Source organism: Aquarana catesbeiana, linkage group LG05, assembly GCF_042186555.1.
Source record: "Aquarana catesbeiana isolate 2022-GZ linkage group LG05, ASM4218655v1, whole genome shotgun sequence".
NCBI lineage: Eukaryota > Metazoa > Chordata > Amphibia > Anura > Ranidae > Aquarana > Aquarana catesbeiana.
In genome coordinates, this window is record NC_133328.1 from 551250050 (window position 1) to 551277332 (window position 27283).

The 27283-nt window shown below is 41.8% G+C and overlaps 1 protein-coding gene across 2 annotated transcripts in view; it reads right to left on the bottom strand.

The window, feature by feature from the left end:
* The window catches only part of PAG1 (phosphoprotein membrane anchor with glycosphingolipid microdomains 1), a 400978-nt gene that overhangs the window by 132353 nt on the left and 241342 nt on the right, over positions 1-27283 (bottom strand). Inside the window, exon 3 of one of the 2 annotated variants that reach the window (XM_073631860.1) lies at positions 20780-20909. The exons of the other annotated variant lie outside the window; for it this stretch is intronic. The gene's annotated coding sequence lies outside the window, so the exon portion shown is untranslated. The remainder of the gene's footprint in view (positions 1-20779; positions 20910-27283) is intronic. 2 annotated transcript variants of the gene reach the window in all.

The following is a 27283-nucleotide window of genomic DNA, read 5'->3' on the forward strand; positions in this document are numbered from 1 at the left end:
GAAGTTGCTGGATATTGGCAGGAACTGGAACATGCACCGATCCAGAGCATCCCAAACATGCTCAATGGGTGACATGTTCGGTGAGTATGCTGGCCATGCAAGAACTGGGATGTTTTCAGCTTCTAGGAATTGTGTACAGATCCTTGCAACATGGAGCCGTGCATTATCATGCTGCAACATGAGGTGATGATCGTGGATGAATGGCATATTATACACACACACACACACACACAATTGCAACTCAAGTCATATTAGAATTGAATACTATTAAAAAGCGAACCTACAGTTACCGGTAACGTCTTTTCGAAGAGTCTTTCAGGACATCATCTTTGAGAGACCTCGGCTCCTCCCGTCTCAGGAAACACCGCCACCACTACAGCTTTAAGCCACTCACTCCCACTGGCCCTTCAGTTTTTCTAGGGAGACACAAGAACATATCATACAACCTTCACTTTCCTGATGCTCTCGCGTCCCAGTGGCGCACTGTTATTTGGGTGGGTACCGGTGCTGTCCTGAAAGACTCTTGGAAAAAAACGTTACCAGTAAGTGTAACTTCGATCTTCCCCCTTTTGTTTTTCAGGACAGCACCTTTGAGAGGATAAACGAGCACTTATTTTAGGGTGGGACTACCGCTTGCAGAACTTTACGCCTGAAGGCCTGGTCTTGGGCAGATAACAAATCCAGCCTGCAGTGCTTAACGAAGGTGGTAAAACTTGACCACGTCACAGCTCTACAGATTTCTTCAGGTGTAGCACCAGCCCACTCTGCCTGCGATGTCGCCATGGGCCCTGATACCCTTTGGCCATATATGCCTGTGAACGTTAAAGGAGCCATCTGCACACCAAGAATTAAACTTTTTCCAGACTTTTAAATAAATAGTGCGCGTCTCCTTTTTCCTACAACTTAGAAGGGTTGCCATCAATCGGTCAGAGGAACCCTTACCCTTCAGCATTTCCTCAGGAACCAGGCTGCTAGATTTCATCTCTCCACCTGAGAACAACAGATCGGGCCTTGAGAGAGAAGGTCTTCCCGGACAGGCAATACCCAGGGGGGCTCCACCTCCAGATCTTTTAGGACAGAAAACCATGGCCTCCTGGGCCAGTGTGGCACTATTAGGATCAGGGTCGTGTCCTCTGTCTGGAATTTCCTCAAGACTGCAGGTAACAGTGCAGGAGGGGGGAAGGCATAGCACTTGGTAAAACGCCAGCACTGAGAGCGCGCGTCCACCCCTATCGCCCCGTCCCACCTGTTCAGTGAGAAGAAGCTGGGCATTTTTTCATTCTCCCTTGAAGCGAAGAGGTCCACACATGGGACCCCCCTCCCCACTTTTGAGTGATCATGCAGAAAGTGTCCTGACTCAGGACCCAGGTGCTCTCCCTCAGTGTCCTCCTGCTGAGGAAGTCTGCCAGCTGGTCTAACTCCCCTTTTAGATGTACCGCTGAGAGGGACAGCACTGTGACTTCGGCCCATTTGAAAATTGCTTCCGTCAGGGCCCACAAGGAACTGTTCCTGGTGCCCCCCTGTCAGTTGATGTAGGCAACCGCCGAGGAGTTGTCCAACCGCAATTGTACATGTTGATCCTGGAGCTCAGCGCTTGAAGGCTTTGCAGTGCAATAGCCCTCATTTCCCTGCAATTTGAGGCCCTCTTTGTGTCCTCGACTCTCCAGGAGCCCTGCATCAGTCTCACACCTAGGTGTGCTCCCCAGCCAGAGCTGCTTGCGTTTGTTGTGACGATCCTGGAAATCGGCAGTACCCATTCCAGCCTGTGGGATAAGTTTGCTGTCTTTCTCCACCACCACAGGGATCTCTTTACCCGTACTGGTACGAGAACCGCTGTGGTCCCAAATCCCTAGAATGAACCCCCGCAAAAGGTAAAAATGTAGGCCTGCCCACCTTACGCTGACATGGCCTGTCTTATTGAGACTTGAAAATTGCCCTGCAGAACTGCCATTGCCTTGTCCACTTTTTGAATTTTTTCTTGGAGGAGAAAGACCCTCCGCTGGGTTGAGTCCAAGATGTAGCCTAGGAAGGTGACCCTCTGGGATGGGACCAGGTTGGATTTTGCTAGATTCAAAAGCCTTTCCGATATGCTCCTTGCCTCCTGCAGATCCTAGACCAACTGCTCCAGTGAGGGAGCAAAGAGGAGCAGGTTGTCCAGGTATGCAATCACCGAGATTCCTCTGAGTCACAGAAAGGCCAGAGTCTCCACCATGACCTTTGTAAATATACGGGGAGAAGAGGATGGCCCAAAAAGCAGAGCCCAGAATTGCAGATGAACAGTCTCCTCCCTGGACCTTACTGCTATCCTGAGGAACCTCTGACTGCCCTCTGCAATTGGCATGTGCAGGTAGGCATTCCTTATGTCTATGGATGCCATGAAGCAGCCTGGAGGGAGCAGCGTTTCCACTGAGAAGATCGAGTCCATGCAGAATTTTCTGTAGGCAATCGAACGATTGAGAGGTTTCAGGTTTAAGATGAGCCTGTACTTCCCAGAGGGCTTCCATAGCACAAAGATGTGGGAAAAGAATCCTCTGCCTATCTGCTGGAACCCTCGTCACTACTTCCTGTTGTTCCAGTTTTTCTAGGGAAGATAGAAGAACTGCCACCTTCTCTGCGCACCTTGGGAGGCCTGTTTGGTGGAGGGCCTGAAAATTGCAGCCTGTACCCCCTACCTACAATTCCTAGGATGAATTGGAGATGACAGACTCCCACTGTGAGACAAAAGCCCCCAGTCTTCCTCCCACCATGGTCAATACGTCATTGGGTCTTTCAGGAGGGCGAAAAATCACCCCCCCGCCCTCTACCCTTGTGGTCCCAAACTTTTTTCTGAGTCTCCGCCCTCAGAATCCCAAATTTCTTTTGTGGGCGAGACTTCTACTTGGGCTGCTCCCCCAATTTCCTCTTTATGGGAAACGCCATCTTTTTGTCAGTTGTCCAATCAAGAAGGGCCTCCAAATCTGGACCGAAAAGTAAATCACCTGTGAAGAGTTCTCCACAAAGTTTTACCTTGGATGCATTGTCCCCCTGCCAGGTTTTTAGCCAGAGCGCCCTTCTGGCCGAGTTGGCCAGGGTGCAAGACCTAGCGGACATGCGAACAGACTCTGCAAGGCACCTGCAATGTACACTACCCCTTTAAGAAGCATAGGAAAAGAAGAGAATATAATTTCTTTTGGGGTTCCAGATTCAATATGCGCTTTTATATGCGTCAGCCAGTGCTCCATGTTGCGAGCCACCACTGTGACTGCCATGGCAGGCTTAGGATTTTCTAAGGACGAATCTCGGGTCTTCTTCAGGAGTGAGTCAATCCTTTTTTCACTTAAAAGCCAGATCCATTTTTCTGGAGAAAGCTGTGTCCAGCCTAGGTGATTTGTTCCAGACTGCAGCTTCGTCCTCCGCAAAGGTAAATCTGCTTTTTAGGGCCCTAGAAAAGAAAGGCTTCCTTTCTGGGTCTCGCCATTCTTTATTGGCTTCCACCATGGACTTCATGAACTGGAAAGACCTTCATCTTCTGTTCTCCAAGACCTTCGTACATTTGGTTGAGGAGCGACAGAGATTTTTTTCCATTCCTGGATCCCCAAAGTGGTGTGGATGGCTCCCAGGAGATCCTCCACTTCCTCCAGTGAGAGCTTATAGGGAGAGGTTCTAGTGGATTCACCATCCGCCCTCTCTCCCTGTGACTCCCCTAGGGAGTCTGAGGACGCACTGTCGGAATCTTCCTACTGCATCGCTTTAACTGACAATGCGCGGTTGCGCGATGATGTACCCAAACAAAATTGATGTCCTTTTTTCCCCACAAATAGAGCTTTCTTTTGGTGGTATTTGATCATCTCAGTTTTTTATTTTTAGCGCTATAAACAAAGAAAGAGCGACAATTTAGAAAAAAATAAATAACATTTTTTACTTTCTGCTATAAAACTTTTCCAAAAAAAAAAAAAAAAAATGCAAAACAAACAAATGTATTCATCAGTTTAGGCTGATATGTATTCTGCTACATATTTTTGGTAAAGAAAAAAAATTTGCAATGCAAAGCGTGTATTGATTGGTTTGCGCAAAAGTTATCGCATCTACAAAATAGGGGATAGATTTATGTCATTTTTATTTATTTATTTATTTTACTAGTAATGGCGGCGATCAGTGATTTTTAGCAGGACTGAGACATTTGCGGAAGACAGATTGGACACCTGACATTTTTGACACTTTTTTGGGAACCAGTGATAGTATTACAGTAATCAGTGCACCGCCAGAGTCGCCCGCAAAAGCGAGTTCCTGCGCCAACGTACAGCTACAGCCATTTGCGGGAACGAGCCACCTTGCCGCAGTATGATGCGGTTAAAGTGATTGTAAACCTTCACCTTGTAAAACAACTATGTAAGTTTAAAATATAAATGAAAGGCAAATTATTTGTGTAGAGATATAAAAAAAATTATAAATACTTTTTTTTTGTAACCTTTTTTCTATAAGTGATCGCATACCTTTTGTTCTCAGCTGCATAAGAGCTGGGGGATGAGACACACAGAGTTCCTAGCATAGGTAGAGAACTGACTAGGCTATGCTCTCCTGCTTAGTGTGGTCGGCCAGCTTCTGTTGGCTTGGCTGCCATACACACGTGCTAAATGTCGGCAAGTTTCTACTATTGAACCGGCCAATGCCGGCTGACATTCAGCCCATGTGTACTAGGCTTAAGAATCTTTAATCTAGGGATTCAATAGGGGATTGCAGACAGAAGGCTACTAAGACTAACTGGCAGAAGACAAGTTCATTAAGTATGTAATAGTGAAATACACTAACCATTCCAGTCTGTCTAATGACAAATTAGTGTGTCAGTTAAAGTGGACACAAACCATATCGTACACCTAAGACATTTACACCTGCATACTCCCTTATTGCCTAAACAACTAGGAAAAGTTATGTCATGCTAACCTGTCAACACCTTAAGGCTTTTTTCAGCTGCTGGTCCCCAAGTATAGCCATAGTGATGGATTAAATGATCTCTGTCAACAGGAGGATTTTGGGTTTAGAAATAGCCACCAATTGGCTGCCTCTGTCTGCCTTTGGTAGAGAGTAGGCTCATCATACACATTACAATCTGAATGTACAAGCTAGGTACAATTAACTTTAGATCTGCCAAAATTATGCAATATGAAGACCTACCTAAACTACCTAATCATTTTTTATCCAATCGGGCAGGTCCCTGCATTGCATACTTGCTTGTAGACCTTAAGGAGACTGTACAATCAGATTGTAACGTGTGTGCTGAGCTTAGGTGCCTTGGCTGTACTTAGGTACCAGTGGGGGAAGCCCAGAGCCACTAGACAGGTTGGTATGACACAACCATCCTCAGCAGTTTAGGTTATAGGCAGCAGACTGGAAGAGATATAAAATAGCTCAGATATAGAACATAGTTTAGATCTGCTTTAAAGAGAATATGCCACAGATTCTGACAATTGAATATGGCAATACCCTTTAATTGAGATTATTACATCTCAAGGGCCTGATATCCACGTTGTACTCTCAGCTTCTTCATGCCAAACTAAGCAAGGCTCCTCTGGTAGTCAGAGATAGGTGGCAAACCAGTAATGCCATCCCTGACATCTGAAAATTGGGATTATCTTTGGAAATTCCATTTGTTTGTAATTCTGACTGTCAATAACAAGCTCATTTAATTGTACATTAACCACCATATAGATCTAATACAACCCGTCTACACCAAATGGGTTGGTTATTCCATACAAAGTGGCTGCGAGGTCAACAGTCTCAAGTGGACTTTGTCCATCGGATATCGTCATGCCATGCGCTCAGCAATTTTTAACAACAAAGTAACGGACTTCTTGCCATCCCTGTTTCCAACGTCCGTCCCCTGCTCCCAAGTTATTTGCCTGTTTGGTATCTTGGATGAGGAGTTGTAGCCTCACTATATGGATTTCTGGTCCATAAAGCGATTGTTTTTAGATGGATGCAGTCAACTTTCCCTATTCTACTTCAATGGATGCTTCTGGTTAACCTAAAAACTCCATATGACAAAATTATATATACTGTAACAAACTGTCCAGACAAATTTAACGGTATGGAACTTTTTGGGGGGTTGAAGCCTAACTTATGTGAATAATGCTACTCTCTTGGAAGAGACACTAGATAGAGACTTCAGTATGTAAATGACAATGAACGAGACACTGGTCGTGTTACAGTTTTTCACTTTTATTGTCACACAGATAATATATGTGTGTAACAAGATATCTCCTGTACATTTGTATTTTCCTCTGTGTGGTTTCTTTGTCTTCAATAGAGTTAAAAAAAAAAAAATGAAAATATGTCACCATGAAAAGGCAAATAGCAACCTGCTCGGGGTGTGAGCTTTGCATCAAATGCACAAGCACAGACCAATGCTGAATGCTCTCTTCTTTATATACAGCTTTCTTCTACAGAGACGGCAGTGTAGGCACTGCGGTCACAGACTTTGAATTTTATCCCCCTGCCCTATCTGCTTTTGCTTACAGGGGTGCTCAACCTTTTGAAAAGTGCGGGCCACTTCAGTGATTTGGTAACCACTGGCAGGCCACAATGAAATGGTTCAGAATTTAGAATTTTTTATTTTGAATCACATAATAAAGACTTTAAACAACAATCAGGATCATCATTTTCCATGGAACCAATCCCCATTGGATGTTTACCTACTGTTTAACCACAAAAAAACATTTTTTTAATTAACCAGATCACCATGAAAGGATATGTTCACCTTTCCAAAAAAATAAATACAATTTTTTTTTTTGCAGGTAAAAAATGTGTATTTTTTTTTTGTCTTTGTTTTGTTAGGAGCCAAAGCATTGCATCCACAATCAGCAGATTGTGGGTGTAATGCCACGGTCCTGCAGACTGTCTATATAGCTGTCTGCCGTACCTCCGATACAGGCAGGCAGTTACACTCTGAAAGGAAGACTCAATGTAGGTGCTCAACTAGAGTGCTAGTTCATTGAGAACTCCAAGCTGACTGCCACAAAGGCTGTTGGTACTTGTAGTTTTAACATTTGCAGAACACAGTGAATGAATGACACGGCTGCTCCCTGTCATAACGGGGGACCAGGGTGGGTGGTTTGCCCAGGGACCGGTGTAACGTATAACATTATACAAAAGGTGAACTTATCCTTTAATCCAACTCTGGCTCTCAGGTGTAACCAGCCAAGAAAGCTCCAAACCAGTGTTGCAGCCTTCACTATAGCAGGGTCCTTGCAGCCACAAAAAACAGCAGACCAGGGGAGCGTATGTCCAGAAATGCAATAAACGTCTTCATCAGGCAAAGATAAAATGACACCTAATGCATTCACATGCTCCCGGAATGACACCAAGCTCATCACAGAACTGTGAGAATCCACCTTCAGAACCCCTGTATGGATGCCACTAGATGTAATCGACTTGGCTAAAGGCTACTCTCCTTGTGTCTGTGTGTTAGGAAAGAAAGAGAAGAGCAGAGAGCTGGCAGCAATAGTGGCTTGTGTATGAAAGCCACCAGGATTATGTAGGATCCGCAATCATTCAATAGAGCAGTATGCACCCAAAGGAGGCTGCGCGGGTTGCCATAGGTTTGAGGTCGCAGGCCACGGGTTGAGCATGCCTGCTTTACAGCCTCACTTGAGTATTGATTTAGCTAAAGTGTTTAAAAATACAGTCCTGAAGAGCATGCCAAGAGGAGTTGTTAGCGAAAAGCTGCCTTCAAAGAACAATGGAGGCCCCTGATGACCAGAGCAGTACTGTATCAGCATGCATCCCCTGCACTGGTCATGTGATCTGTCGAGTGCAGAGGATACATTGTAGTCATCTGGAGCTTCCCTGTAAGCAGTTGGGCATCTTTAGCTGCTTGGTGTTCTCTGCAGATAATTTGTGGTTAGTCTTCTGACCTTGTTTCTCATGTGGCAAACATTCTTTGAGATTATGTGGTCAGCCTATACTCATTGTAATTGGCAAGCTATTCTGAAATAATAATGGCTCAAGCAATCATTACTAATTTCTCGTGTGCACAAAATGTCCTCCAAATTAGGTTTGCAGTTTTTTTATTGAAGCAAAAGGGACTGTGGTGGCTAATAGCGGATCTGAATAATGTGTGCTTTTCTATATTAAAGGTGCAGATCTATGTCTCTGCCTTTCTTTATCCCTATACATGCTTATACACTAACAGAACCATATTATTATTCAGGATTTATATAGCGCCAGCAGTTTGCGCAGTGGTTTACAGCCTGAGGGCAGACAGTACAGCAGTGGCGGTGCGTCCATAAAGGCGCACGGGTGCCGCCCCCTCACTCCAGCCACCCCTTTATCACCGATAGATTTATGCATTGCAAGAAGCTATCCATGGCCGCCGTTGCCACCCCCTATTCAGGCGCCCGGCCCCTTTTCAGGCGCCTGAATTACAGCGGCAGGGGGTGTTTTTGAAGCACCTGATTAGAGCTATAGGCTCTAATAGGCGTCAAAAAAGGTAAATGCTTGGTGCTCACAGTTAACCCAGCTGTGTTAGAAAAGTGAATGAATATACGCTTTCCTAACACTGAACCGCCTCTCCGCCAATCAGGTGCTCAGGTCTGTTACCCATCACCTGATTGGCTGAAACGACAGGCGCTGTGATCATAGGAGAGGAGGGGAGGAGAGGACGGGAGAAGACATCGAGGACATGGAGGACGCCGCCGTCACCCACTGCCCCACCAAGACAGGGTAAGTGCTGGGCAGACTGTGAGCGGGCCCAGTGGCAGCATTCGATGGGCACAGTGGCAACATTTGATGGCACAGTGGCTGTGTTTAATGGATTGTTTGCGCCCCTCCAAAAATTTTGAGCACCAGCCGCCACTGCAGTACAGTTACAATACCATTCAATACAGGAGGAATCAGAGAGCCCTGCTTGTTAGAACTTCCAATCTAGGAGAACCCTATACATGCTTATACACTAACAGATCTCTATACATGCTTATACATTACCAGAGCCCTATACATGCTTATACACCAACAGAACCCTTTACATTCTTATACACGAACAGCCTAAGTCGCAGTGATGGGGCTGGTTGTCAAACACTCATCCTCTTCCAGCTGGTAACCACTGTCAAATGGCAGTGCACATCTGACTAAGCAAAGTTACCTAAACATTGATTTGTCTTACAAAATGCCATCAGCTGTGCATGTAAAGCGCTACGTAAACTGTTGGAGCTATATAAATCCTGTATAATAATAATTATAATAATAATGTTCAAGAAGCAAAAACAGAAATCCCTACTATGCATGTTAGCACTTTGCACCTTTTGGAACGCAAAAAAAAAAAAGACAATACCTAGATAGTAAGAAAAGTTGCAGCTTTGCAACTCCTGAGTACTAAGGTCTAGGGCTGCAACTAACGATTATTTTCATAATCGATTAGTTGGCCGATTATTGTTTCGATTAATCGGTTAATAACCTTAAAAAAAAAAAAGCGTGGTGTATAATTTAGTTAATATGTAAAGTTTAAAAAAAAGGCAATTTATTCTTAAATATAAAATAACCAACTATATGGTTAGAGAGCAAAATCTCTAATCCACTCTGAGATTAACAGACAGACGAGATATACTGTATATACTATTAGAGGAGATCTACTGTATATACTATTAGAGGAGATCTACTGTATATACTATTAGAGGAGATCTACTGTATATACTATTAGAAGAGATATACTGTATATACTATTAGAGGAAATCTATTGTATATACTATTAGAAGAGATATACTGTATATACTATTAGAGGTTGAATCTGGTGAATATCATCAGACTCAGAGATCTTTTCTAAAGAATAAAGACTGTTAAAGACTGTTTTGCAGATTTTTAAACAGAACTGTAATATGCTGGCCATACAAAAACAATGTCTTCCTTCAAAAAACATTTAATTTTAAGTACATTTGTTTGTTTGATTTTGGAATCTTTAGTGGGGTCAAATCGACGTTCGTTTTCAACCACAGTGACAGGAAAACTTCTTGGTCAAAGGAATTTTCAGACAGTGTATGTGGTTTTCGTTCAGAAATTACATTCATTTTAAAACAGAATGTTAAAAGCAAGTGAAAATTTCAAACAACATTCTTTCATTCAGCGAATGTAAAAAGATTTTTCATATGAATATTCTCATCTGAAAATTGATCCATGTGGCCAGCATAAGGCTCGGTACACACCTATGCAGTTTGCTTTTGATCTGTTTCTACACTGCTTTTTGCTGTGCGTTAAGTACAGTATAGAGTGCCCCAATAGAAAGGTAAAGAAAACTTATGCCTTTAGAACCACTCACTTCCTGCCCGGGACTACATGTCCCATAAGGCATTGGTCCTCATTCACAAGTTCTCAGGTACTTACTGACATGTATGGAAGGTGTATGTGTGCTGCACTGTATTTTCTGATATGTATACAAATAATGCATTCTGTATGCAGGCCAACTAATCGATTAATTTCATAATCGATTAGTTGTTTTAGCCCTACTAAGGTCACAAAGTATTAACATTGCCACTAGAACGCTTTTTCTTTAACAGTATCTGTAAAATCAAATTGAGTCCTTTGGGTTAGTTACAGGGTTTCCCTTCCAGCTCTACCACTTGGCAAGGTACAACAAGGATGGGAAAAACACAGGAGCCTGCCTCTGCTTCGTAGGGTATGATGAAACTTTTAATGCTTTGAGGGAGGCAGTGCAAGCCAAACGCCAAAGGTGCCAACCCCTGTTTTCATTGTAATCCACAATAAAAAGGGTATTTAAATGGGGCAGTACAAAATATAGCATTAGTATACAAAGTATAGAAACCCATATCAACCAGTTTTCACTTTACAGACCTGTCCACTATACATACTACTCAACTTTTTGAGATGATTTTTTTCTTTTTTAAACACAAAATTTCTTTACAGTGGCTTTTCAAAACCAACAAGATTTAGCACAGAGAAATTTTAATAAGTAAAAAAAATTGGCAGCAGGCAGACTTTCATCATGTTTCTTCTGCAATAAAACAAACACCTAACTGTTGGCAACCTTCTTTGCAATGAACATTGAGCTGCTCTTCTGTAGCTCAGTGTACATTTTAAGCACACTTCGGTACGGTATGATCTCCCACACGGTGGAGTCATTGGTACACATTTTGGTTTTGTGCTGCCCTATACAAGACTAAAATCGCCCCCCCCCCCACCTCCCATCTAAATTTGTCCCACCCCACCTGCGGTATTCGTTCTTGTCTGAGGGTATGATGAGGAAACTGCAGCCATTAGCAGTGAACAGCTGTGGCATCCTTATCAGACCCCCAAGACATAATTTGTCCAAGTGCCACATATGTGGTCAGTGGAGCACAGAATGAAGTCAGCGGAACATTGGCAGCACTGATTGGCACTAATAGGCGGCCTTGATTGGCACTGATAGGCAGCAAAGCTGGGCACTGTATAAGCTGCAATGATAATCAGGACAGTGCTGATCAGTGCCCCGATTATCAGTGTAGATGTCCCCTTTTACACTTGCCGGCTCTCTCCTCTCCTCACGCTGTGACAGCGTGAGGAAAGAGATGCCGATATCCGGCAAGTGTGTTTAGATTGTGATCAGCTGTGATTGGACACAAGTGATCACATGGTAAAGAGCTGCTGTACCCCGATTTTACACAGGAATCACAGATCACGACAGGAACACGGTTCTGGGAGGGCGTCAGACGCCCTCCCATAACCGGAGGACCGTGCTGTAGCTGGCATTCAGCTATAGCGCGGTCACCTGGTGGGGGGGGGGGGGGGGGGCGGTGGCTCCCTCCCTGAAAATTCTTCCCAAGGCGAACGCCTTGTTTGCCTCAAGCCCCTGGCTGGAGATACATCATTCCACGTTGGCCAATCAAAATGGCCAAAGACCCTAAAGCCAAATAAGTCAGACCAAAAATGACAAAGAGCTGAGGAGGAAAGAGGGCTGGAGTCATTGGTTTCAAAGGAAGGACAGTCCCTCCAAATGAAGAAGTTCATAGCTAGCAATGACTATGTATACAGATTGGTTTGTATCTTAGGCTAACCGGGACGCCAATGGACTTAAATACGGAGACTATGGCGTTTCAGGGCCATCCTTGAGAAAGTCATGTGGTCTGTAACGTAACACGTGGGAGGAGCTAGTGACGAGGACTACCGTTGCAAATTACCAGCACGGTAGCAGCGGTATTGAGGATTCACGCTCGTAGCGGCTGACTGTTTCCATTGTGTGTCTGATTAACAACTAGGTTTATGTGAGTGCATTACCTTTGAGCATTTACCGCAGTTTTCTTTTGATCATTGCGCAATGATGTGTATTATCTTATTTACAGGAATCATCTGCATGCTGAAAGTGATACAAAACACAAGCCACTCTCTATGAATGATCTGAGATGCAAAACATACTTGTTACTGAACAATATTGAGTCTATTTTGGGCATAGCTCGCTGTATGCTGAAAACAAAACACAAGCCATCTCCAATGAATGATTGAAGATGTTAAATGGACTTGTCACTGGCTAATACTGATTTTGTTTTGGGGCATAGTTTGTTGGATTATATATCATATAAGCCTCTTGCATGAGTCTTGGTGTTTTTACACTTTGTATATCCAGATAATATTATAGCTCATGAGTTTTGCTAGGGAATCTATATATATGTAGATTATTTCTTTTATTTGTTTGGACCTACACTTGAACGCAGTTTATCACATGTACATTTGGAATCCACATATGGTATTTGTTCACTTATGAAGTATATTGTAGTTTTTTTAATTTTTTATTTACAACTAGCAACACCATTTGTATATATCTAGAGGAGCTGTGCACTGATTGTAAAGTTAATTGGAGCGCATCATTATCTATTATACCACTGAGCTTTAAAAAATGCCAGTTTTCTTGGAAGAGAAAAACAACGCTCATATAGAGCATTTTTGTATGCATGTTTAGGCGCATTTAGGAGTGTTTGGAGCTCTCTGGTAGAAAAAACACTATTCAAAAAAATGCAAAACAAGGAGGGTTTTTTCTTGCCTCTAAACGCTGAGCTTAAAATAAGCCTCTAAATGTCCTAATGTACATGGACACACAGGATAACATTGAGATGCTTCTACAGGCAAAACTCCTGTAGAAGCAGCATTTAAGCCAGTGTGCATGGACCCTTAGGCTGGCCATACACTACACTTACATTTTCCAAAACTACCACTGAACTGACCCCACTAACGTTTTTAAAATGACATTTTTTAAACAATATTCTTCCAGTGTATGGCCAGTTTTAGGATTTGCTTTACTGAATAAGCCAATGGGTGGGATAAAATAGTACTACAACAGCTGTTGTGCTATTCTCCCACTGGGAACCAAAGTTTACAACACAATTAGGAGGAAGCAAAAACCACATGTAGATTACCAGCCACTTCTTCCAGTCACTCTTCTCCATTCGTCATTACCCAGCAAAAGCCAATCAGAGTTCTTCTATATATTAACTGATGAATGTTTCCCACAGTTCGAATTCTCCCGAAACCTTTTTTTCTTCTCACTCACAGACAGGAAATATTTAGAGAAAAACGTGCCTACTTGGAGCTACTTGAGAGCTTCCGGCATTAAGCCAGAATGCAGAATGAAGAGAATAATGATCGCTAATGAATAAATTATTACATTAATAAACAATGAGTTCCAAATGCCCATGAAGCACATGAATAAATATCTAATAAACTTCTAACACCCACAGCTTAGTGTAGAACTGTACAGAATGTAAAAAAAAGCATGTAAAAGGACCTTATACTAGTTCCAGGGCAGTACCAGTTAACTTTTTGATTCACTGCAATTGTTGTCACTGACAAAGTAGCAAATGACTACTTCCAACAGAGACTTCTAGGATTAGCTAATGACAAATTCCTTAAATGGTTGGCTAGAAAAATGCTACTAAATCCACAAACCTAGACTGGCAGGCTTCCACCAAGAAGTGTATGGTAGGAATTTTAGACTGTCAGCTCTTGTGAGGGACAAGAGCGGATGAGTACAGTATTACGTATCCTAAAGCAGTGTGAAATAGCTCAGCACTAAATAAATACAAGTAACAGGAGAATAATAACCTTGGTTCAAATTTTCCACAAACCCCCGGAACATATGCTTGCAATAAAGTGTACTCACGGACTAAGGTATTACTACAGTGATCAGCCAAATCCATTAAAACAATCGCTAGGTATAATGAAATGTTGTCAAGCAAAACAGTCATCCCCTGATCAGTCTTTTTTATCCCATGGTAAAGTGTCCCTGTCACAACAGCAGATGGTGGAACACCGGGAGGAGTTTACAGACGGTGTGATTTAGACTTTAGAACACACAAGAATTGAAACTTGCTTATCTATATATTATGTGATAAATACAATAAAGTGCTGTGCTTACCTTATATACATAAATACTGTGTTCTTGTAATCAAAGTAAAACGTGAAAAGACATATGTGATCAATCATCAACTCATTTAACGTGGTAAATATCCAGTGAAAAACCATAAAGCAAATTCAAAAGTCCATCGAGTGTGTCCTTTATACTTAAATAAATTATATACTCTGGAGGATATAGTGCTGACCGCCCAAAACAGGAGAGAGCAATACACTAAATCATGCTCATATTGGAACATGTTTGTATATTCAGACGAGGGGAAGACCCTCATGGAAAACAACTCTGGAGATTGAAGTCTTCCTGTCCTTCTTGCTGAGGTACATGTGCACCCGGTCACCTTTTTTTTCCCCCCTTTCTTGCTCTCCTTTCTTCCCTCCACCACCCTTCCATGCCTGACAGCCATCCTTTAGCTTTTCTGTTCTCTTACCCTTTCTTTTAAAAATTGAAGTATCCAGCCGAGAGTACTCTGTTATATTTCCTACAGTTATCGCCTTGTTCCTGGAACTGGGATTTAATTTGTTTTTCTATGTCAGAATACCTTTGTGTTTTCTGTATTTTGCAATATACTTCTATGTTACTGTGGCTTGCCTTTATTTTATGTGAGATATTGCACCTATTCTATATGGTTCTGCTCTGTTGGATGCTTTATTCTTTTATAAAAATAAAGAATTTGAAAAAAAAAAAAAAAAAACTATACAACCACAAATAAACGTCTCTAAAAAATTCAGTGGTTCTTCATCCAACTCTCAATATATGCTCCAGCAAACCAAACCAAACCTTCCCAAAATACAAAACCAGTGCTCTCTTGGTGCTCACACTCAAACTGTGCCATCACCAGACCTCCATGACCCTCTTAACTTAATGAGGTCCAAAGTAGCTTAGATTTACGTTATCCTTCCAAGTCACATCCTTACAGCTTATGATCTCTACACCTTTTAGGATTCATGTACACTACAGCTCCTAAACTTTAGGAGCTTTTGACGTTTCTTTGCCAAATCTAAATGCAGCACCATAAAAGCCAATGTGTCCATGTACACCATAGGCTCTTAGGATCGTTTAGGAGCTGCTGCAGTTAAGGGAGGTTCAACTTCCCTCAACCTCCCTCTCCTAAACATGGAAGAATCGTGTTCAGAATAAGAAAGTTTTGACCGCCGGACGCAAAACACAGCAGAATCATGGCTGTTTTCCTGCGGACAGCGGTCATAATAGGCTATGTGTACACGAAGCCTTAAAGTGATTGTAAACAACTCTTATGTGCAGTAGTTTTGCACAGAGCAGCCTGGATCCTCCTCTTCTCGGGTCTCTCTTCACTGCAACTGCCCCCTCCTGTCGAGTGCCCCCACAGCAAGTAGCTTGCTATGGGGGCACCGAGCCGAGCTGCAGCTCAGTGTGTCCATTCAGACACGGAGCTGCCCCCTCTCTCTCGCCTTATTGGCTAACAGACTTTGCTTGACAGCCACAGGAGCCAATGGCTCTGCTGCGTCTCAACCCATCAGGAGGGAGCCTCTCGGACAGCCGAGGGAATTGTGGACATCGCTGGATAGAGATGGGGCTCAGGTAAGTATTAGGGGGTGCTGGGTGGGCTGCAGCACACAGAAGGCTTTTATCTTAATGCGGAGAATGCAAAAGGTAAAAAACGTTCTGCCTTTAATCCTCCAAATTAACTCCTTTAATCCTCCAAATGCATTTTGACTATTATGAATGAACAATAAAATAAAAAGCCAAAGTGAAATATTTTTTATTGCAATTGTAAAAATAAAAAAAAACACTTCCAAGTGGGCAGCATTCAATATGGTTACTATACCACATGGTTCCAAGATGGACATGGCTGACCCAACTTCCTGTTTGTTTCCTACGCGTGTCCCACAGACTGGAAGTGATGTAGGCGGAAATTATTTGTGACCACGGCATTATCATATCATCTAAAGTCTCAGAAAAGTGTGCAGCAACATGCCTACATGTGTCAAATATACCAACCATGTGTGAGACTTTCACTTCAAGAAGAAACATTCTGCATTCTATACCTAGATTGTAAACTCTAACGAGCAGGGCTCTCTGATTTCTCCTGCATTGAACTGTATTGTAACTGTACTGCCTGCCCTCATGTTGTAAAGCGCTGCACAAACTGTTGGCGCTATATAAATCCTGTATAATAATAATAATATCCTGGGTCACATTTTACACTGGTGCAAGAACATCTGGGAATTTATAGCCGGCAGACTAGTAGTTCATATATAATAAACCACTTTTGGAAGACAAAACTGTGTGAAGTCATGCACAGTGCTCCATTATGATATCCAGGGATCATCTGCTCTTCTGAAATGTCAAAGGGCATTTGAAAGAATCATGACACCAAGATGTCAAACCCCCTTTGTGTGTTGATCCACCACTTTTGATTCCTCCAGGGTGCTGCTATAAAATGTCAGGGGCAGGTGTAGGAATAAGTTTTACTAGTGGAAAAAATATATTCCCACTCATGTGGATGCTGATCTTGTTTTTAATTATTTTGAAATAAAGCTGCTGAATCAAAGAGGATTTTCAGACATCAGCAAAGCCTGGGGTAGGGTGCTCCAATAGTCCTAACTTCTACAGTGGAGGGGGGACATTTCACAAGGTATTGCTCCGTTGCATCTGAAAACCTCAAAAAATAAATTTAAAAAATTGGAAAATGGGCTAAAAGTCTTTATTAAAATGATCATGGTTCCTCAAATATGCAGTATCTAAGAAGTCGTCTCGTTCTATCACTCCAGGCTTTCTGTACATCTTTTATTAAAATGTATGTATATGTCAGTTATATGAAGAACCATTGCTGGTTGAATCATTTTGGTATAAGTGAGTGATCGTCATTACAAAAAAAAAAATGTGTGTTGAATTTTTATAAATTTCTGTTCTAATACTTTAGACAATTCCAACATATAATATAGAGGTGTTAGCAAAGTGGGAATAACCATAGAAAAAAAAATCTGTGTTCCAACTACTAAATCAAAATGTATTTTTCTCAAAATCTATTCAGTGTAAAATGAAGAACAGCAGGTGTCATCACAAAGGAAATTGTCTTCTGCATGAACTCTAACTCAGAGCCGCCAATCATCACTCATCCAAATCCATTTTTTAGCAATCAACAGGGAACAATACCAAACTGAAGAAAAATAGTTTATCAGTTTTGTCAAGAGAAATGTGTAGCCTGTCATTGTTAACCTGACTCTGAAAATACTAGGTGCCATAATTATTCTGTGGATTCACCTACCACAACAATATGAGCAAGTGACATCAAAACTGATGGTTCCCATTACTTTTCCAAATCAGTGACTATGTAAGGACCTCAATGACCCCCAGAGAACTAACATTTTCAGACATAAGCCTAAAAACGACTGCTTAGGTATTTAGCAGCAGGTTCAATGAACTGCCACCGTCCCCCAGCTGCATATACTCATTTGGCCTTTCCTCCCCCCACTACTCCTTTATGCTACCAGATATGAAGAGAAATACCCAGTACTACTGCGTAAGCTCCAAGTTTTGAATTTGAGTTACACAGGACTTTCTTTGCTCTTGGTGGCCAAACAGAATGTCAGAGAAGTAAAGAGAAGGAGTAAAAACAGGGAAGATTGCATTAATGGGGACCTATAGGTTTACAATGACACATTCCTTTGCTTTTACAGGGCAATGTAGAAGCTTCACCCTATCCCCAGCAACATTAATTCACCTTTTTCTTGCTCCTGAGACTGTTCTGTTTTGACCTAGAACTGAAGATAGGACAGGTCTGTGCAAGGTACAAACTGATCTGTTGGATCTAACAGGCTATAGACTCATTCCCTGGCCCCATATAACAGGGATGGGCCAATCCCTATGGCACACAGTGATGTCATACCAGAGAAGGGAAGCTCACCCATAACTGGAAATTTCAGATACAGTATATCATTTAACTGTTGGAAGTGAGGCAAGATAAGAATTGTTGTTTTCCACAATTGCTTACTTGATTACCAAAATAGAATGCATGAAGGTAGAAAACCTTGAGCCTTTACAACCATTTTAATCTGTGATCACCTGCCATGTCATGCTCCAGATTTTCCATCTATTTTACTGTAGAGGAGGAGGTTCCTACTTCAGATGTCCATATCACTGCCTGGGTGAAGGGGGAACTTCCTATTGGCTGTCCAGCAGCTTAGTCCCCTCAGGCACAAAAAAATCATTGCAGAGAGACTGGCTGAGCATGAGCACAGACTGCAGCGCTGGCTCACAGGTTGGAACTCCCGGACGTGGTAAGTCATGGGAAGTGGTTGGTGGACTTGCGTGCATAAAAAAATATGAACGATAGAAGGTATGTTTTTTTATTTAAGCTGCTGAATGCGTGGAAGGGGTTCTGCTTTGCTTAAAGATGGGCTTTAAGTGACCTTTAAGTGATACAAACAGCGCTATACTATATATATTACACCCACGTTCTGCACTGGATATACACAAAGAGCAGACAGATCACTTGAGGCCATTTGCATTTTAGAACAGTATTTAAAAGTGCTTTCAGGATTTTGGATTTCTTTAATGACTATCAATGCTTTTCGCCATTTACAAAAAGAACAGATTATAATAGTTCTCATGCATGTACTGCAAACAGCTTGTGATTGGTTGGTTGAAAATCACAGCTGCTACCCATATAAGGAGGAGGATTCAGAACAAATAAATTTCACCTATAACAGCAATTAAGTGGTCTACAGAAAGGGCAATAGATGAACTAGGCAATATTGCCCCCTCACCCCAGCAATGTAAAAACAACAAAAAGGTGGTTTACATTTAATTTTTTTTTTAACTCAGTCCCACCCCAGCCATAGCCAACATTCTTGCCTAGGTGTCACATATCCCAAGATGCTTCAGAATACAGTGGCTGGAGGAGGGTGGACCCAGCGGCGCCTCATCAGAGGGCCAGGCTGCCTGAACCAGAAAGAGGCAGCCGACTCCTGAGGATATCAGTAATGAGTCACTATGTGACAGAGCAAGGCAGATAACCACAGGAAAATGCTGTATTTGCTGCCTGGGTGAGTGAAAAAGGATAAAATCTAGGGATGAAGTTCCACCTTAACCACTTCAGCTCTCCGGAAGGTTTTACCCCCTTCCTGACCAGGCCATTTTTTGCGATGCGGTACTGCATTACTTTAACTGACAATTGTGCATGACACTGTATGACACTGTACCCAAATAAAATGGATGTCCTTTTTTCCCACAAATATAGCTTTCTTTTGTGTTATTTTTTTTTTTTTTGCACTATAAAACAAAAAAGACAGACAATTTTGAAAAAAAAAAACAATATTTTTTACTTTCTGCTATAAAACACATCCAATAAAAAAAAAAAATGTAAAAAAATCAATTTTCAGATTTTCAATTTAGGCCAATATGTATTCTGCTACATGATTTTGGTAATAAAAATCCCAATAAGCGTAAATTGATTGGTTTGCTCAAAAGTTATAGCGTCTACAAACTATGGGATAGATTTATGGACTTTAATAGTAATGGTGGCGATCAGCGATTTTTAGCAGGACTGCGACATTGCAGCGGACAAATCTGACACTTTTTGGGGACTAGTGACACCAATACAGTGATCAGTGCTAAATAAAATGCACTGTCAATGTTTAAATGCCACTGGCAGGGAAGGGGTTAACATCAGGGGCGATCAAAGGGTTAAATGTGTTCCCTGGGAGTGTTTTCTAACTGTGTGGGGGAAAGGCAGAGATCAGTGTTCCTGCTCATCAGAAACACAGGATTGCGGTCTTTTTTAACAATAAAATCTCTGCCTTTCTTACTACCAGAACAGCGATCTGCCTCGTTTACATAGGCTAGCCGCCATCCTGCCTCTCTATGAATGATTGCTGGATTCCCAGTGGACATAGTGTCCGCTGGACCTACCAACTGGCTCTTGCTGTGTCCAGCCACAGCGGGAGCGGGTCTTCGGCGGCGCGCGCCCGAGACCCCAAACAAGGAATCACGTACAGGTACATGATTTTGCTCTCACAGGCCGCCCTGCCACAGCAAATGTGCGTGGGGTGGTAAGGGGTTAAACATATATAGAGGGGCCCTGTTCAGATTAATGGTAACCACATTGCTTTTAGGCTCCTTTCACACTAGCCGACTCCAAAGTTGTGCGATTTTCAGTGCAACTTTGGAGTCCGACTTTGACGCAACTTCAATGCAAGAAAGTCTAAACTTCTTATCAAAAGTAGTGCAGGAACCTTTCCTGAAGTCGCAGCAACTTCTAGAATGTCAATTGGAATGGCTATCACAGAGATACATGGCATTTCACATGTCCTGTGACTTGAGGGTCTCAAAAGTTGGATTCCAAGTCGCACAAGTGTGAAAGGAGCCTTAGACATTATCACACCAGTATTCGCCCTCAGAAACCTCCTATGTATACAAACACTGCAGACTGGATACCTTGTGAGGATGCCAAGAGGTTTAGGAGGTCAGTTTTTAGCAAATCCCACTGTCCATTCACAAAGCTTGTAAACAATCCTGAAGTATTCCAGCAGTCACCGTGTATACGTCCATACCATCTCCAGGTGATCTAGACAAGGAAGGGACTTCTGTTAAAAAGGTACAGCATTGTAGAAGCACCCTTTACCTCACTATGCAAATACAATACAACCACATACTAGAACAATGAAACATTTCTTTTTAATTGTTGATATCACAATATTTGTTCATGTAAGGTGATGAAATACTATTGATTTCTAAATTCACAAGGCCTTAAAACTGCACAAAAGAGCCTATTTCTGGAAAAACAGACTAGGTCAAGGTGTCCACTGTCCTTTGCTTAGATGTTCTAGTGTTCAGCTCTTTTGAAAGGATTTTCATTAAATATATATAAATAAAAAAGAAAAGGGAAAGCAAATGTAAATAAAATAAATAAATAAATAAATGTTACCCAACAATTCAAAACAGGATGGGATTGCTTGTTCAATTAAGCTTTTTTTTAAAAAGAAATAAAAAAAAAAAAACTGGAAGCTGATTGGTTTCTATATAGAGCAGCACCAAACTTTGCACTCTCCAGTTTTAGTAAATCAACCCCAATATATGAGCAAGTTCCTGTATCCTTCCCGCCATATTGGTAGCAGGGTGAGAAGACTTTGTTTAATAAAGCTGTTGGAAAGAATCAACCTTTCAAGAAGCAATCTATTCATAGTGGTCCACCTGTAATAACCTTGTGTGTACCAGCAAGAGCCCACCCACCACTGGTTTGTTGTTGTATTTCTGAGAGGTCTAAAGTCCATCTATACTTCAAAGAGGTTTTCCTGGAAAAAAGTAAACTACTCACTTACAAGGGGAGCAGGGAGATCTATAGCTCTCTACCACAGGAGGGTTGAGGATATCTGAAGCCTAAAGCTAGCCATACATTATTCGATTTTCGAACAAACACTCACATGAACATTCATACAAAAAATTTCAGTACAGGCAACGACTTGATAGTACTTAAAATTTTTAACATTCAGTTTTGGAATGTTTGCCTACTCTGATGACACACTGCAGCTGTATAACCATCCCCAAACTCTTATAAATGCACCAAGTACGATACCCAGAGGGTTCTGTCATCTCTGTAGTGAATGCAAACTGTCCAGCATATGAAACTCAAGGAGGCACATTTTCATGTCTATCAAAGTGCATTTCAACACTGAAATCTGCTGCATGTACTTTATAGGACCCCTGAAATTCTCTGTGCCATAGGTGTGGGGAATGACCTGTCCCGAGTTAGATCCCCTGTGGTGATGCCCCAAACTGCAAAAGGTATTGGGCTGAAGTGGTTGTTACACTTAATGGGCTACTTGATGTCAGTCTCCCAGTTGAACCCCTCACTTGCCTTTTGGGCTATACTGACTCCTCCTTCTTGGACCTTTATATGCCAACTACGATTTTCCGGGCCCCATTTGTGGCCCTTGGGCAAATAGACCTTAAGTGGAGCTCACCACACCCACCTACCTTATCTAAGTGGATCTCAGATCTTAAAGGATAAGTTCACCTTTGGGAACATGTTACACATGTTCCACCCATTTTTAGGGTTGAACATGTAACGTTTCTGCTAATGCAGAGTCTCCCCGATCCTCCTTCTAATTGTGACAGTGGGAAGGAGATCTCCCCTCACCTGCTGTCACAATTTGAAAATAACACGGCCGCGCGTGAATGAATGAACTACAAATACTGCCATGTTTGTGGCCGACGGCTTGTAGTTCTCAATGAACTATCAGTGTGCTGGTGAGTGCTCTAGTACAATGGTCATCAACCCTGTCCTCAGGGCCTACCAACAAGCCAGGTTTTATGTGTTACCTTGGGGAGATGCAGACTAGAATAGTGCAATCACTGAGCAGCAAATGATATCATCGGTGACGTATTTCAGTTATCTTGCAAATCTGGCCTGTTAGTGGGCCCTGAGGACTGGGTTGATGACCACTGCTCTTGTAGTTCATTGATCCTTCCTATGAGGTATGGGCAGACAGCTACACAGACAGTCTGCAGGTGTCTGAGATTGCACCTGCAATCTGCTTATCATGGGTGCAATGCTTTACAGGTTCCTAAAAAACAAAAATAATAAATGCACTTTTTTTTTTACATGCAAAAACGGGCATTTTTTTTTTTTTTTAGAAAGGTGAACTTATCCTTTAACAAGCGTATCCTGTTTTGTAAACACACCTTCCCTAAAACCTCTATGAGAAAGTTTCATGCTATATGGTCACACTGGCCTGAGTTTATGTACCCCAAATTGGGGTAGTCTCCAGATATCCAAGCATGCATGTGTCTGACCTATACTACCATTCTTTTGTTAATGACTTTGGGACATATCTACAAAACAAAACAAAATAAATGCTTATGTGCCTTTTACTGCATATGACTGTTTCATGGTCGTGAATAATCCATGGTTATGTCTCTGTATTTCTTTCCCATTACACTACATGCCAACTTGTCTTTTTTTTTATGGAACAAAAAGTTTTCTAAAAAAATCTGATAAAAAAAAAAAGAAATCTGCTGTATATACACATCAGCCGGTGTTCCCCATAGTAGAGAATAAAGACCATCTTTCAGATGTCCAAGGACCAGGAGTCCTACCCCCCCACCCCAAAAAAAAGTTTATAGTAATTAAGTAATAAGTTAAAAATAATTTTTGCATTAATAGGAAATATTTAGTTTAGGTATGAAGTGTATGCCGATTTACGTATATTTTGTTTCTGGGTGGTGGATAGAGTGTTCCCTGCTCAGGTCTGTGGTTTCAACCACCAGTTGCTATATTCCTATTGTGATTGACTATTGTAATCAATATGTCATCATACGATACTAATTCTTGATAGTTGGGAGTCTTCAAAGTAACCCTTCCTAAGCCCGGGTTCACATTGCTCCAACATGAAAGTCGTGGCACTTCCAATCCGACTTTGCCTTGCATCTTCAGTCCGACTTTGATCCTGCTTAATGTGACTTTTTACACTCTATGGCAGTGGTCTCCAAACGGCAGCCCTTTTCTTGCTTTTATCCAGCCCTTGGGGCACTATTTCATTCACTGTTACCAACAATGGGGCATAAATATCCTCACTAACACCAATGAATGGGGCACATTTGCTCCCAATGACACCAACAAAGGGGCACAATTCAACCCACTGACACCAACAAAAGGGGGCACAATTCCTTCCACTGACACAAACGATGGGGCCCAATAACATCAATGATGGGGCACAATTCCTCTCAATGACACCAAAAATGGGACTCAGTTTCTCCCACTGAAACAAACAATGGGACATTATTTATTTCCACTGACATCGACACCTTTTCTACTCCCACTGGCCAAAGTCCGGCCCTTTTGAAGTCTAAAGGACAGTAAACTGTTTAGAAAGTTTGGAGACCCCTGCTCTATGGCATTGAAGTTGTATCAAAGTTGGACCAAAGCAGTGCAGGAACCTTTTCTAAAGTCCGAGCAAGTCGTGTCAGATGAGTTAAGACAGCTCTTGTAGGGAAACATTTATTTTGACATTTCATGCGGCTTGTGCTCTCACAAGTAAGATCCCATGTCGCACCAGTGTGAACCGGGCCTAAAAGAAATATGGGGCTGCCATTGCTGACCTTCTTCTGAAAATGCTAGCTGCCATGCTTCAATACTTTCATAGAAAAGAAGACAACTTGAACAGTTTAGGAAATGCCTGCTGTACAATGGCGTATCCCCATCAATACACATAAAATATGAATTATATGAATGACATATCTCTAGCAAGAATAAAGACAACTTTAAAATGCTTATCAAACAGATAGTGATCAGTGTATCCAGCAGGCTTACTGTAATCAATGTGTGCCCGCTGTTTATAAAAAGCTTCATTTATTATGCTGATCTCAATGCTATTACACAGTTGTCTCACTGTAACTAATCCTGTTTTCTGTTAGGACTATTTTTAGTTTGGTGGCTTTCTATACTGAAAATGCAAAACAATTACTCTATGTTGGAACATTCTCATATAATGAAAAGCTAGCAAACCCCACACACATAATTATGTGCACAGTTGGAGATATGATTAAAAAAACAAAAAAATAGAAAAGTTTCTATGTTGGATTTTAAACTAGCTCCATTCCACAGCCATATTCACATTTCCATGATGGGCCTAATATTTCTTCAAATGACTATGCTTTTTTTTTTTTTTATAATTCCAAATATAAAAAAAATATATATATATATATATAGTTTTTTTTCAGGCTTTGTTTACACGAGTAACCAGAGGTAAAAGCAGGTGGTTGAGCTGTGGTTTTACTGTACGCTAAACGAATGAGGGCATGCAGATGCTTAGGGCTGTACACATGCTGTGCCCTCTGCAAAAACTAAACAGCATGTTGCTATCGGTGGGCTGAACCGCCACCAAGTGTAACCCATTCAAGTTCATGGTGCTGCAACACAACAGCATGCAGTGCATGTGGTTGTTGGTGAGGCGGTGCATCAAGCATCAGGGGATGGTTTCCTGGGCTGGGCAAAGGTAGGAGAATAATTTGAACTTAACATAAAAAAACAAAATAAATAAATAAAAAAATATGATGAAAAAGAACGCACATAAAAAGAGTTCATATTCAAAGTAAAGACAAAAGCCACCCATAAAACAGAGATGCGCTAGGTATGGCTAAGTTGAGATACCTAGAGTTTATCCATGGTTATAAAATAAATACTTCAGGTGACTCCAGTGTAAATAAACACACAAACCTTACATTGTAATTTGCTGCACCTGCAACTAAGATTTAAAAATTTTATTATCTACATAAAGAATTGGATGTACCAGAAGAGAGAATGTGCCAGAAGAGACAAGGACAGAGGCTCTGTACACATTGGCACAGCAGCTATAAGCCCCCTTTCACACGAGCGATCCAATCAGGTCCACCTGTCAAGTTTTTCAGGCAGATCTGATCAGAAGGTCCATGCATTCCTATGGAGAGGCGGGTATAAACAGACTTATGTCCATCGTCTTGTGTAGGCAGATCAGATCAGAGGCTAGTTGGGTGTAAATGGACAGCAGAGTCTGTTTACTCCCAGCCACCTAGAGAGCAGAGCTGGCTCTGTCCATGTCCACTCTGTGGAAACTGAGCGGACAAATGTATTTGTATGTGCATACACCACAATCACTTGATTACAACAAAGCTAGAATTTTTACGCATGTGTTTGCATATGCACAAGTGCTATACAATCCATCCTCACATTTTTTTTCTGCCAGGAATATCTAATGTTCATATATCAGTACAGTATGCCAAGTACTGGTTCACACCAGATGCTTTTTAGTGTTTTTTAAAATGCATACGGTATGCAGGCACAGTGCTTGCCATGTATTCCAATGCCCCTAGTTCACACAAAGAAATAAAAAGAGAGAGGAGCGCACCGGCCATGTGCATTATCTTTTGTGAAACATTTATTGAATAAAATAATAATAAAAGAAATTACTCACAAGCAGTAGTAAAATCTGGTGCCATAAAACTCGAGCAACAACAAGCAGCAAGTGGTAGTGATGATGAGCGAAGCCTTCCAAAGGTCTTAGAGCAGTGGTTCTCAACTCCTGTCCTCAGGACCCACTAACAGGCCAGGTTTGTAAGATAACTGAAATACATCACAGATGATATCATTTGCTGCTCAGTGATTGCAGTATTCTAGTCTGCATCTCCCCAAGGTAATACTTAAAATCTGGCCTGTTGGTGGGTCCTGAGGACTGGAGTTGAGAACCACTGTCTTAGAGGAACATAAAAGCTTCACTACTAGCTGACGCGTTTCGAAGGGCACGTCCCTTCTTCATCAGAGCTCAGCAGTCAGTGACTGCTGAGCTCTGATGAAGAAGGGACGTGCCCTTCGAAAAGCTTTTTATGTTCCTCTAAGACCTTTGGAAGGCTTCGCTCATCATCACTACCACTTGCTGCTTGTTGTTGCTCGAGTTTTATGGCACCAGATTTTACTACTGCTTGTGAGTAATTTCTTTTATTATTATTTTATTCAATAAATGTTTCACAAAAGATAATGCACATGGCCGGTGCGCTCCTCTCTCTTTTTATTTCTTTGTCTGCTAGGATTCCCCATCCTTGAGGGCAGCAAGGCCTGTGTCGTCCTTCCATCTATCTGGTTGACCACTTGTGCGCAGGAGTCAATTTCTTTTTTCTGTATCGGCCGCTAGTTCACACCAATGCCATCAGTTCCAGTTCTTTCAACAAAAGTACAACCTGCTGCATTTTTTTTTCCATCTGGAATGCATCAAAATGCATGCAACTGCACTGGACGTCACATTAAAAATCCTTATTTTCATAAGGACAACGTGTCAAAAAGAAAAAAAAAAAAAAAGACTGGACTGCATTCAAAATGAGTCAAAAAAAAAAAAAAAAAAAGGCATGCAACGGCATATGCAAAAATGAATCCAGATTGCTGAAGCCCTCAAGACGACAGTGGCTCTCAGC